At 45.9% G+C, this 9098-nt stretch overlaps 2 long non-coding RNA genes across 2 annotated transcripts; both read right to left on the bottom strand.

Annotated features, from left to right (window-relative positions):
- Positions 1-2033: 2033 nt before the first annotated feature.
- Positions 2034-3396, bottom strand: LOC148060993 (uncharacterized). Its single transcript, XR_015713643.1, has 3 exons — positions 3225-3396; positions 2538-3158; positions 2034-2457 (listed from the first exon to the last, which is right to left on the bottom strand). It is a non-coding gene; the product is annotated as an uncharacterized LOC148060993 (long non-coding RNA).
- An 81-nt stretch (positions 3397-3477) lies between these two features.
- LOC148060992 (uncharacterized) lies at positions 3478-4286 on the bottom strand. The gene is made up of 3 exons (XR_015713642.1): positions 4086-4286; positions 3700-4009; positions 3478-3631 (listed from the first exon to the last, which is right to left on the bottom strand). It is a non-coding gene; the product is annotated as an uncharacterized LOC148060992 (long non-coding RNA).
- Positions 4287-9098: the final 4812 nt, after the last annotated feature.

The following is a 9098-nucleotide window of genomic DNA, read 5'->3' as shown; positions in this document are numbered from 1 at the left end:
AGGAGGCCCCCCAGGCCCCCTGGTTCCCCATCCCCGCAGGAGGTGGCTCCCCAGGCCCCCTGGTTCTCCATGCCCGCAGGAGGAGGCTCCCCAGGCCCCTGGTTCCCCATCCCCGCAGGAGGTGGCTCCCCAGGCCCCCTGGTTCTCCATGCCCGCAGGAGGAGGCTCCCCAGGCCCCTGGTTCCCCATCCCCGCAGGAGGAGGCTCCCCAGGCCCCCTGGTTCTCCATCCCCGCAGGAGGAGGCCCCCCAGGCCCCCTGGTTCCCCATCCCCGCAGGAGGTGGCTCCCCAGGCCCCCTGGTTCTCCATGCCCGCAGGAGGAGGCTCCCCAGGCCCCTGGTTCCCCATCCCCGCAGGAGGAGGCTCCCCAGGCCCCCTGGTTCTCCATCCCCGCGCACGCACGTCGCTCGGACGAAAGCGCCGGGGGGACCGGGGCGTCAGGGCGGCCGCTCCGCCAGCCGCGGCGCGCGCCCAGGCCCGCTTCGCACCCCAGCCCGACCGACCCAGCCCTTAGAGCCAATCCTTGTCCCGAAGTTACGGATCTGATTTGCCGACTTCCCTTACCCACCTTGTTCCAACATGCCAGAGGCTGTTCACCTTGGAGACCTGCTGCGGATATGGGTACGGCCTGGCGCGAGATTTACACCTTCTCCCCCAGATTTTCAAGGGCCAGCGAGAGCTCACCGGACGCCGCCGGAACCGCGACGCTTTACATCCGTGTGTTTTGTGTGCATGCGCGCATTTGTTTTATGTGTGCGTGCGCGCATTTGTTTTATGTGTGCGTGCGCGCATTTGTTTTATGTGTGCGTGCGCGCATTTGTTTTATGTGTGCATGCGTGCATTTTTTTTTATGTGTGCATGCGCGCATTTGTTTTATGTGTGCGTGCGCGCATTTGTTTCATGTGACATGCACACATAAAACACACGCACGCACGCACACATAAAACAAACGCGGACGCACACAAAACACACGCATGCACACACAGACATGCACTGACACACGCACACACACGGTGACATGCACACATAAAACACACACACGCACGCACACGCAGACACACACTGACACATGCGCACACACACCAATGACATGCACACAAACGCATAACTACACATCACAAACAAACCTATAAAATCCGCGTTTGTTTTATGTGTGCGTGCGTGTGTTTTATGTTTGCATGTCACCGTGTGTGTGTGCGTTTGTCAGTGCATGTCTGTGTATGCATGCGTGTGTTTTATGTGTGCGTGCGCGTTTGTTTAATGTGGGTGTGCGCATTTGTTTAATGTGTGCGTGTGCATTTGTTTTATCTGTGCGCGTGCATTTGTTTTGTGTGCTCTTGCGCATTTGTTTTGTGTGCGCGTGCGCATTTCTTTAATGTGTGCGTGCGCGCATTTGTTTTATGTGTGCGTGTGCGCATTTGTTTTATGGGTGCGTGCGCGCATTTGTTTTATGTGTGCGTGCGCGCATTTTTTTTATGTGACATGCGCGCATTTGTTTTATGTGTGCGTGCGCCGTGCATGTCTGTGTATTCATCCGTGTGTTTTGTGCGCGCGTGCGCATTTGTTTTATGTGTGCGCGCGCGCATTTGTTTTATTCATTTTATAGGTTTGTTTGTGATGTGTAGTTATGCGTTTGTGTGCATGTCACCGTGTGTGTGTGCGTGTTTCACTGACACACGCACACACACGGTGACATGCACACATAAAACACACACACGCACGCACACACACACTGACACTCTCAAAGGTGGCTGACACGCGCGCGCGCATTGACGCACATTGACACACGCACACGCATTGACGCACATTGACACACACGTATTGACGCACATTGACAAACACGCACGCATTGTGTTTTTTACTGTTTTCTTACCACTGTAATGTATATGTTGGCATTAAAAAATAAAATTTCATGCTTAGGATGGGAAATGTGTTTTTATTATTTTTTGGTCCTCCAATGCCTGTTGTCGCTAATTTGCGACATACCCAATTTTACAATAATTTTATGTTCTACAGTAAAAAATTGAACCTTCACTTTATTTAGTCTCCGCTTGAAAGCAAAAACACACATAATTATTTTTTTTGAACAATTGCAAATAAATTCAGGCGTCAAGGGGTTAATTTAAGTATGGCGTATACGTATAGTGTATAATAATTTTTAATCTAACACCACACTTTTGTTTTTGCCAAACCTTGTTTCGCATCAGCTGCCACGACATACTTTGGATGTGATCTTACGGCAACGATAACAGATGAGTTTGTTAGCGTTGTATGAAAAGGCCCATTGGAGTTGTAGTACTGAACACACACTGAATACTGAATACATTTTTCTGTTATTCAACATGTTTTAAAGATACACACATCCATGCAACATGCAACCATGACAGCTGTATCAGCACAATACGGACAATGGACGTGAGGTTCTGGTCTGCAGCCCACATCTGTGTATCGGATAGTCTGTCAAACATAAAAATGTAAACGGTTAGACTTTTATGATGCAATATACGAGGAACTAACTAAAGATATACTGTACACACCTCCATGATGATTGCCTTTCTCAAGTGGCTTTGTATGTGCTGTTGGGTTTTGTCCATCTGTGCTGGTCTGAATTTGGTGACCTCACAAAAAGGGCAGTGAAAGAACAAGCAACACTGACGGCTGTGGAGTGAAGTACATCCTCAAACCTGGCTGATGTTTAACTGATCAGCCATTTATGAGATTAATGAAAGCTTTGACAGAAACTGTTTTCTATATCACAGACTAAGCTACACACACAGGCAAATGAAAACAGCCAGAAATATGTTATGTTCACTGAACAGATCATTTATGAACACATTTTTCATGTTGTATAAAACTGAAACATTCTATTGAATGACTGAACAATCTACTTTAATATCCTCGTGTCCAATTAGTTCATATTCAACGTCTGCTATCTCTGGTCTGTTTATCTGGATTCTTGTCACGGGGGCAGCAGCTTCAGCAGAGAGGTCCATACTTTCTTCTCCCCAGTTACATCGTCCAGCTCTTTCTGGAGGACCCCCCTGTGTTTCCAGCCCAGTGGAGGAACATGGTTCTTCTTCACTGGGTCTTCCCCGGGTTCTACCATCAGTGGAACATGTTCGACTTCATCGGACTTATTCTCAGATGAATAAATTGATCTAAGACAAGAAAAAAATAAGTCAGTTTAGATTTTAAAAAAAGCTCAAACTAATTGAAATTCTCACGGATGCTCCGTTGAATCCATACATTCATTCATTTCCACTGCCACCTCCTAATAGGAAATAATGATCGTTTCTCTGATGCACAAATACTGCAGTGCTGAAGATATTAAACCAAAATTGACATTAATTTTAATTGTACAAGTGATGACATTTGCAAAATTAATCAACATTACATTTAAACATTAAATCACTTTGATAAATGACTAAAAAACGTTCTTACATACCTTCCTTCTTCTCTTGAACTCTTTTGTTTTTTACCTCTTTTTCTTTTTTTATACCAATAAACTACAGAACATGTGATCAGTAGAACGATCACAGCAACAATAATTCCAGCCACTTCTCCTGGTGTCAAACCTTCTCGACATACAGAGTCAGAAGAAATAGTTCCTTCTCGTAGATATGTTGAACATCTACAAAGACAAGTGGAGACAGTTTAGAAGAAAACATCTGGAGCAAACATTTGTGAAGCTTCACTCACTGTTTGTGATCCTGACATGACGTGAACGTTCCATTTGAAAATGTTCCTTCACTGCAGGTTCCACACTCAGTGTCTGTGGAGGACGTTCCTGTGAAGAACATTGTGTGTGTCTTATAGTTTCTGCACTCTTGCATTTCACATGTTGGATGTGAAACTCGCCTGCTCTGATGATGAACTGTCCTGGTTCACATGTGGACTGTTGCTGTGCTGCCACACATGTGTCCACTGAGCCGTCCACACAGAAAAAAACCCTCCAGAGGTTCACACTTGGTGTTTGCTGTGAAGGTACAGGATCTGATCTCTCTCAGTCCTGTTAGTCAATAACAAATTCTACATCACATCTACATTCTGACCAACTCATCATTCTAGTGAAGAACAAACTTTACCTTCAGTACAGACGAGACACTTGAAACCATGTTTCTCTCGGTTCAATTTGTCCATGTAAGTTCCATCATCACAGACAGTGCAGGACGGAGATGGAAATTCTGTGCAATGAACATTGACTCTGAATCCTGTGAGAGAAATAAATAAATGACAAATTTGAGTGACGTTTTACATCAAGACTCCTGACAGTTACTCTTATAAGAAAAAAGGTCAACATTTAAAATAGGCAGAATACATTTGATAGAATCAACATACAAGTGCCATGCTTATGTTCTTTTGTTTTATTTTGAAGGTGGTTTTCCGTTTTTATGTGTCCTGTGTTTTGAGTGACAGACGCTGGCAGGTGCGCGGCTGGGGATGATGGAGTGGCGGGTTCTTCCCATTGATAAGGAGCGTCTCTACCCGGAAGAACTCGCCAGAGTATTGCGGGTTACATTTGACGCGTCGCCCATCTCTTCGTTGCCTTGGTAACGTGAACTTTTGGCGCTGAGTCTGAGACCTTTCTACTTGCCACGGGAGTTTTCACATGTTGTCGCGGTGCTTGTGTACATTCCACCGTCGGCGAGCGCGGAGGCAGCATGTGACGTCATCACTGGAGTAGTGAACGGGTTACAGACTCAGAGCCCTCAGGCCCTCTTTATCATCTCCGGTGATTTTAATCACGCATCTCTTTCTTCCTGTCTGCCCAAATTCACGCAGTACGTCACTTGTGCCACCAGAGACAATAACACACTGGACCTTTTCTATGCGAACACTAAAGACGCTTATTTATCATCCCCCCTTCCTCCTTTGGGACGAGCTGACCACTGTCTGGTCCATCTCCTACCTGTTTACAAGCCACTTGTGAGCAGGCAACCAGCAGTGACTCGCTCAGTCAAGAAGTGGTCTGAAGAAGCTGAGGAAGCTCTGCAGGTCTGCTTTGAGACCACGGACTGGAGCATCTTCAGTGAGTCCCACAAGGAGGATATTGACGGACTAACTTCATGTGTCACGGACTACATAAACTTCTGTGTGGAGAGCATTGTACCAACAAGAACTGTACGATGCTTCTCCAACAACAAACCCTGGATCAATCCTGATATAAAGGCTCTCCTAAAGGAGAAGAAGAGAGTCTTTAGGTCAGGAAACAAAGAGGATCTGATGGCAGTCCAGAAGGAGCTGAGAAGAAAGATCAGGGAGGGAAAGGGGAGGTACAGGAGGAGGATGGAAGAGAGTCTGGCCAACAACAACACCAGAGATGTCTGGAGAGGTTTGAAATCCATATCCGGACATCAGACCAGGCTCTCTGTAGCAGCGGGGGATAAAAATTGGGCCGACAACTTAAACAGTTATTTTTCAAGGTTTGAGGTGTCGGCTCCCCCCCCTGCTCAACCATTCACACCTCTACACTTACCTTCTCCTCTCCCCCAAGCTTGTATTGTTTCAGCCCCCCCGCTGACTCCACAGGGGACAATGCCCCCCCACCCCAGCCTGTCCCTCACACCTCTCCAGGTGAGAAATCAGCTTAGGAGAACCAAGACAACAAAGGCCCCTGGACCAGACGGCATCGGTGGCAAAGTACTCAGGACGTGCTCTGACCAGTTAAGTGAAATTGTTGGACTTCTGTTCAACATGAGCTTGACCCTGGGAAGAGTTCCACTACTGTGGAAGACGTCCTGTGTGGTACCGGTGCCGAAGACTCAGCACCCTAAGGATCCCAGCTGCTACAGACCTGTGGCCTTGACATCCCACCTTATGAAGGCTCTGGAGCGGCTGGTCCTTAGTTACCTGAGTCCTCTGGTGCGCTCCTCCATGGATCCGTTGCAGTTTGCCTACCAACCTGACATCGGCGTGGAGGACGCCATCATCTTCCTTCTCCACCGAGCACTTTCTCACCTGGAGTTGCCTGGAAGCACTGTGAGGATCCTTTTCCTGGATCTAAGCAGTGCTTTCAATACCATCAGGTCAAACATCCTGAGGGACAAGCTGGAGCTGTCTGGAGCGGACACTCACCTCACGGACTGGATTGTGGACTACCTCACCAACCGTCCACAGTTCGTGAGGACCCGGGATGGTGTTTCGAGGACTGTACTGTGCAGTGTAGGGGTCCCCCAGGGAACAGTGTTAGCACCGTTCCTTTTTTCACTGTACACTGCAGACTTCCAACACCTGTCTCCCACCAGTCACCTGCAGAAGTTCTCGGACGACTCCGCCATCGTCGGCCTCATTAGGGACGGGGATGACGGGCCGTACCGGGGACTTGTCCAGGACTTTGTTGACTGGTGCCTGGAAAACCACCTTCAGATCAACTCCAGCAAAACTAAGGAGTTGATCGTGGATTTCCGGCGGTGTCCCTCCATCTCCCCCTCACCACTGAACATCCAGGGACAGGACATTGAGATTGTCACGACTTACAAGTTCCTGGGTGTTCACCTCAACAACCGCTTGGACTGGGTGGATAACACTGCTGCTCTTTATAAAAAAGGGCGGAGTAGAATCTACCTGCTCCGGAGGTTGAGGTCGTTTGGTGTCCGGGGGCCGCTCCTGAAGTCATTCTATGACTCAGTAGTGGCCTCTGCCATCTTCAACGGTGTGGTCTGCTGGGGGAGCAGCATGACAGCAAAGGATAGGGCTAAACTGGACAGCCTTATTAAGAAGGCCAGTTACGTCCTAGGGCGCCCCCTGGATCCTGTGGAGGAAGTGACTGGAGGGAGGATGCGGAGCAAGCTGGGCTCCATGAGGAGGAACTTGTCTCACCCTCTCCAGCACACACTGAGGGCATTGAGGAGCTCCATCAGTGATAGGATGCTCCATCCCAGGTGTGTGAGGGAGAGGTACCGCAGGTCTTTCCTCCCTGCTGCCATCAGACTCCACAACAAAAACACACCAAGATAACTATTTAACTGCACCTCTTGTTATTTATGTAAATATGATTGTGTAAATATTATATAGCGCAGATTTATCTTTTATTCCATTTAGATTTTATTTCTCGTTTTTACTTCTGGGTGTTTTTATTTCTCTTGCTGCTGTTAAACCGAATTTCCCCTCGCGGGACTAATAAAGGTTTTCTGATTCTGATTCTGACGTGTCGCTGTTTCATTTGGCTACCGTAATTCTACAACTATGAAGCTCATTTGAAATGTTTAATGTCAACAGTGTGATTCTAATCCTGATTGTGCTTAACGACCACTTTAAGGAGGTACAGAGTGAATATAAATCGGTAAAAATGCTTAATTTTAATTTTTTGAAGCTTGGATTGTTTACGCATCGCGGAAGTCAAGAAGCTCTCGCGGATTAAAACATGCTTAAAAGGTCCTGTAAAAGTGACTATATTGTATATTTTTAGGTGTTTCAACTCCATAATGTTGACATTGTTTTATGAATGAGTAAAATAAAGTCTGTGCTATTTCGCTTGATCCTCTTTATAATCCGGTGCGCTTTTCTATGAAAATAGAAGCTTTCATTGAGATTGCGTTTATGGACATATGTTTTCTTTTTATTTAGCTGCGATTATGTGCGTCTACGTGACGTTTGTCAACATTAATCGCGATTCTGCAGGGGTGACGTCACACATGCTAATCAACTGATCCTGCAGCGGTGACGTCACACCACAGGAATACAATGAGATATTGTGCTTGTTTGTTTAAAAGCGCCATGAATACAATAGTAGATGCGTGCTTGTATAAAGACCGAGTTAAGTTTAGTTTAAATTTAGCGTCAGCTAAAAAGTTTTCAAATTGCCGCATACGCAACTTCCGGATGATGACGTCACACTTGTTGACAAAGATCGATCGCATTTTATCCTCACGTTTGTGCATAACTTGACGGAATCAGGTGCGCGTCACTCGTCTATTGAGGTAAGATATCATTATTGCTTTAAGACTCAGAAATAATGTTTCATTGCGTGTAATGTAACTTTCTGTGGTGCGTTAACACGAGAGCTAGTTCGCTAAAACTTAGCTTTTTAAATTATAATGTAACTCACACACGTATTTTGTTTGTTATTTTGAAGGACGAAAATATATTTATATTCCAATAAAAAGTTTGCTATATTGGTGGGTCATGGTAGGCGATTTATTTTATTAATATTCAAGATTCTTAGCTACGGCACCTTCAACACATTCAACGCTTGCTTGTTAACCATACAACAGCACGAACGTTTAATCGGCGTGTTAAATAACAGATGCGGTGAACAGTCGTTCACAATGACGACGGACGTTAGAGCCCCTCGAAAACAGTACCCCCAGACCGCGAACCAAACCGGGTGAACTTTCGTGACCGTTTGCTGCTTAAGATCCCCAATGTCTTAAAACAAACACAATTGCCGAGGAAAGCGGGTATACCTACTTCCAAAGCCAAGTCGTTGGCACCACACCTCCGCCTCCGGACTGCTAGTGCTTGGCTTGCTTTTCCGCACACGTCGCGTGTTACTGTAACCAATGTGGAAAAGATAGGGTTGATAGCAATTTACTATCAGTCCAGTAAATTAAATAATTGTGGACAGAAGCACATTCATCCATCACACACAGTAGAGAAAATAAATATGTATTGTCTCCTGTTATAACTATTATAAAATATAAACAACATATAATTTCACACAGTATTCAAATAACCAAACAAAAACAAAATAACCTCCTTGGCTGGAAACATGTATTGTCTTTAAACAAAATTAATAATGTCTGTTTGTTGTGCTGGCCAGCAAAATAAAAGTGAAAAGAGTGAGTACAAATCCTGGAATACTCAAGTTGGTCCTGGAAGTCGTTGTTGAGCAGACAGATGTTTACTCGTCCACCTTCGGTGACAGGAACCATCAAAGAACAGGTGAAGCCGTGTCTCAGTCTCTGAGCCGCTAGGAGTGATAAGCGAGTGTATTCAGTAAAATTGCAGGAGCGTTGGCACACACGTGTCTCAGTCTCTGAGCCGCTGAAGCATCTGAACACCACGCGATAACAAAATATAAAGTGCAACTTACTTTCAAAACAAAGTGAAACAGTACAATATAAAATACTATCGAAAATATACACTTGAATAAAGTT

Source organism: Callionymus lyra, chromosome 17, assembly GCF_982586985.1.
Source record: "Callionymus lyra chromosome 17, fCalLyr1.hap1.1, whole genome shotgun sequence".
Classification (NCBI taxonomy): Eukaryota; Metazoa; Chordata; class Actinopteri; order Syngnathiformes; family Callionymidae; genus Callionymus; species Callionymus lyra.
This window is presented reverse-complemented; position numbering and strand designations above follow the sequence as displayed.